This window comes from Myotis davidii, unplaced genomic scaffold (assembly GCF_000327345.1).
Source record: "Myotis davidii unplaced genomic scaffold, ASM32734v1 scaffold574, whole genome shotgun sequence".
NCBI classification, from domain to species: Eukaryota; Metazoa; Chordata; class Mammalia; order Chiroptera; family Vespertilionidae; genus Myotis; species Myotis davidii.
The window spans coordinates 326188-330616 of record NW_006285614.1 but is presented as its reverse complement, the minus strand read 5'-3'; the positions used below and the strand labels follow the sequence as shown (position 1 = coordinate 330616).

Here is a 4429-nt window from a genome sequence, read left to right as displayed (position 1 = left end):
AATGATTTGAGCAAGCTGTGGAGGGAAGTTACAAATCAATGTGGTCAACAGAAGAAGCTTAGAACAATAGCAACAGCATTAGCCGCCAAATCAACAACAGGAAATCCAGCAGAAAGCTCTTGTTTGGTTTCTTTCATGTGTCCATCCTACAGATTTCTTGTTTGGTTTCTTTCATGTGTCCATCCTCCCAGGTATGTGCCCTTGACCAGGAGTCAAACCCTAGCCCTTTAGTTTGGGGGTGGGGTGAGTGATTCTCTAGTCACTGAGCACACTGGCCAGGGCAGAGTTGTGTTTTTTTTAAATCTCTTTTTGAGACCATCCTTTCTGTTGAACTGGCAAGGGGTGGTGGGTCTTTCCAGACAGTCTGTACTGACCTTGGGAATTCGAAGGTTCCTCCGGGTTGGGATGTTAGAGAGAAAACTCCTGGAGTCCTGATCTGTTCCGGTCAGGACTGAGGGCTACAGTAACCCTCAGAAGGAAGAGCTGGCTCTGAAATCTGAGCCCCCGCGGAGAAAAGTGACTTGAGTAAGCTGTGGAGGGAAGTTACAAATCAATGTGGTAAACAGAAGAAGCTTAGAACAATAGCAACAGCATTAGCCGCCAAATCAATAGGAAATCCAGCAGAAAGCTCTTGTTTGGTTTCTTTCATGTGTCCATCCGTACAGATTTCAAGAATTATTACAGTATGGCTTTAGTAATCATTTTTAACTATGAGGAAAGGTGTTGTGTCCTAGAGGGAATTTAGTTTGAGATGTCATGAGCCAGTGCTTTATGCCGGTCTCATCCTGTCAATAACAACATGGTTCTTATTATTATTACAAGATGCCCTTCAGCAGTAATCATCAGGTAACTGAAAAACATAAAGGTTTTTTACTTACAGGACCTGGAAGTCACACAGAACACTTCGGGTTACACAGCGAGGTGGCCGGTAGAGAAAGAGAGAGAAGGCCTGGGGTTCTGCTTCTATTTGAAGTTGAAGATGGCGCTTAAAGTTTCCCGGGCTCACTCCTCATTGGTGGATTTGAAAACATTAGAATGGGAAGTTAAAGCAGGAGAAAATTTAAAGAAACAGCAGCCCAAATGATCAGTTATGAAATCAACCAAGATCTCTAAAACAAAGGAGTCTTAGTAGGAGGAGGTGGCTTGGTTCTTTACCTTGTCGTGTGGCTAGGTAATGTGTTTATTCAAGATTGTCATCTTTGAAGTAGATCCTCTTTGAAATGGATGCCTGGCAATCAAAACTTAAGTGAGTCACTTGCATTGCAAAAAAGAAAAAGTACATTATAACCAAGCTCCCAATCTTTCAGCACACTTTTTAAAAAATGCAGATTCTAGGGCTCCTACCTAGACATACAGAATCTAACAGTGGATCTATTTTAAGATCCCAGGTAATTCTATGGTCAGCCAGGAACTACTGTACTCCCATTTACTACCTCCTATTATTACAATCTCCAGGCTCACAGTTCACAGAAATTGTCACAGAAATTACTAGTATCACAGACTGCCACACAAATCCAGTTTGTACCAAATTTGTTTCCAATGTGGCCAGCATTATCACTTCATGATGTTGCCTGTGTGTGTCAGAGTAATTATCTGAGTGCAGAAAAGTATTACAATCTACAAATTACCCCCTGAAGACACAGCATTTTTTTTTTAATCAAATTTGAGCTGGTGTGGCTCACTTGGTTGGGGCACATTCCCGGGTTGTGGGTTTGATCCCTGGTTAGGGTACATGTGTGAGACAACCAATCGCTGTTTCTCTCTCAAGCCAGGAACTACTGTACTCCCATTTACTACCTCTTATTATTACAATCTCCAGGCTCACTGTTCACAGAAATTGTCACAGAAATTACTAGTACCACAGACTGCCACACAAATTCAGTTTGTACCAAATTTGTTTCCAATATGGCCAGCATTATCACTTCATGATGTTGCTTACGTGTGTCAAACAGAGTAATTATCTGAGTGCAGAAAAGTGTTACAATCTACAAATTACCACCTGAAGACAGCATTTTTTTTTTAATCAAACTTGAGCTGGTGTGGCTCACTTGGTTGGGGCACATTCCCGGGTTGTGGGTTTGATCCCTGGTTAGGGTACATGTGGGAGACAACCAATCGCTGTTTCTCTCTCTCCCTCTCCCTCCCTCTCTCTCTAAAAATCAATTTTATAAAAACACACAAAAAATCATGCTTGAAAAGTGTCCAGTGAGAAAAACTCAGCGGGGTCCAGAGGATGTCTTAACCATGTTTACAGAGGATTTAGTGTTGTGCTAAATCCTATATGCTGATTATCTCTAGGAAGAAACTACGCTTCAGAAAGGTTAAGTAACAATGATGATAAAGTAACATCTCCCAATCACTGAGTCTTTGACCGTTTATACCAGCGGTGGGCAAACTTTTTGACTCAAGGGCCACAATGGGTTCTTAAACTGGACCGGGGGGCTGGAACAAAAGCATGGATGGAGTGTTTGTGTGAACTAATATAAATTCAAAGTAAACATCATTACATAAAAGGGTACGGTCTCTTTTTTTTTTTAGTTTTATTCATTTCAAAACGGGCCGGATCCGGCCTGCGGGCCGTAGTTTGCCCACGGCTGGTCTATACTAATAAAAGGGTAATATGCAAATGGTCCTAATGCCCTCATGCCTAACGACTGAGCTGCATGTGTGTGAGGCCGGGGGATGTGAGGCTGTGTCAAATAAAATAAAATGCGTTCACATGCCTTAAAGCACAAACATCCCAGCAGATAACTCAGTGCAGGTTATTGTGTAATCACAACGATTATACAATAAATCACAATGATTACACAATATTGATTACACAATAAACTTATTTTCACCAAAAAAAATAACCTCTGGTATCTTTTCATTTAAAGATGCCCCAGTAAGGCTGCTGAGGTTCTCATCTGTCCCTTTCTACACTGAAGACGACAGGGTTCGAGGAAGAGCTCTAGTTTCGTTTTCTCGGTACCCAGCTAGGAGGCCTCCGTGTGCATGATGGGCGCTCTGGCCGGAAGCCCCAAGGGGAGGCGGAGCGAAGTGCTTTCCCTCCGGACCCCACTCTTCCTGGGAGTCTGGCATGGAGGGTGCTCTCCCTGGGACCCCGTAAATCTGCCTCCCAGGGCAACTGTGCAGCAGCCGGGCTGAGTGAAGCGCGGAAAGGGTGACCTATCCATGCGGACGTGCATGCTGGTGGAGGCCACGCAGCTGTCATAGTTGAAGTTGTCCTGGATGGAGGAGTGGAGGTAGTCCGGACCCCACTCTTCCTGGGAGTCTGGCATGGAGGGTGCTCTCCCTGGGACCCCGTAAATCTGCCTCCCAGGGCAACTGTGCAGCAGCCGGGCTGAGTGAAGCGCGGAAAGGGTGACCTATCCATGCGGACGTGCATGCTGGTGGAGGCCACGCAGCTGTCATAGTTGAAGTCGTCCTGGATGGAGGAGTGGCGGTAGCGGGGATCGGAGTCGGCCCTGTCAGCAATGGAACCCCAGCTCTGTGCCCAATGATGTACAGCACACGGACCTCAACGGTCCTCAGTCACTTCCTGAGCAGCAGTCAGCCCCGACCGGGGATCAAACCCTAAACCTAAGTAGGTTCCCTCACAGAATGGAACCCAAACACAGCAGGGGCCAGGGCACGCCAGAAGGGTTTTGTTGAGGGGCCCTGACAGGCAGTGTGCAGTGCAGTGGGTTAGGAACTCCTCCTGATACAGCAAGGTTGTGGGCTGGATCCCTGGTCAGGGTCCAGACAAGAAGCAACCAAAGAGAGCATAACAAGTGGAACAACATACTGGTGTTTCTCTCGCTCCCTTCCTCTCTCTAAAATAATCGATAAAAATTAAAATAAAAAATAAACCTAAATAAACCCTCTGGCTTGCAGAGTTGCTAAAACAGTTACAAAGCGAAGTCCCATCCCTTCCTGTTCATTCAACAAATACTTCATATACTCCAATAATCACACTGGGGATGGATGTTTATTTGTTTGTTTTGGTTAATCCTCACCTGAGGACATTTTTCCATTGATTATTATTATTTTTCTTTTACAGAGAGTGGAAGGGAGGACAGAAGATGGAAATTAATGTGAGAGACATCAATTGGTTGCCTCTCGCTGAATTTCTGACCAGGGCTCCGGATTGAGTCTGCAACCCAGGTATGTGCCTTTGATGGGAATCTCACCATCATTTCTTGGTTCATACATAGGTCGATGTTCAAACCCCATGCCACACTGGCCAGGCACAACCTGTGTATGTGCCCTCACTTGGAATTGAACCCATGACCCTTTGGTGTGTGAGAGGACACTCCAACTACTGGTCCACACCAACTAGGGCCTGGAGGTACATTTTTAAAAAAAATTTCAGATCTGCCCTGGCCAGGTGGCTCAGTTGGTTGGAGTCTCAACCTGTACACCAAAGAATTTCCTGTTGGATTCTAGG

General features: G+C 45.2%; 1 long non-coding RNA gene across 1 annotated transcript; it reads right to left on the bottom strand.

Annotated features, from left to right (window-relative positions):
* Positions 1-249: 249 nt before the first annotated feature.
* LOC107181939 lies at positions 250-1341 on the bottom strand. The gene is made up of 3 exons (XR_001512655.1): positions 1156-1341; positions 879-1008; positions 250-530 (listed from the first exon to the last, which is right to left on the bottom strand). It is a non-coding gene; the product is annotated as an uncharacterized LOC107181939 (long non-coding RNA).
* Positions 1342-4429: the final 3088 nt, after the last annotated feature.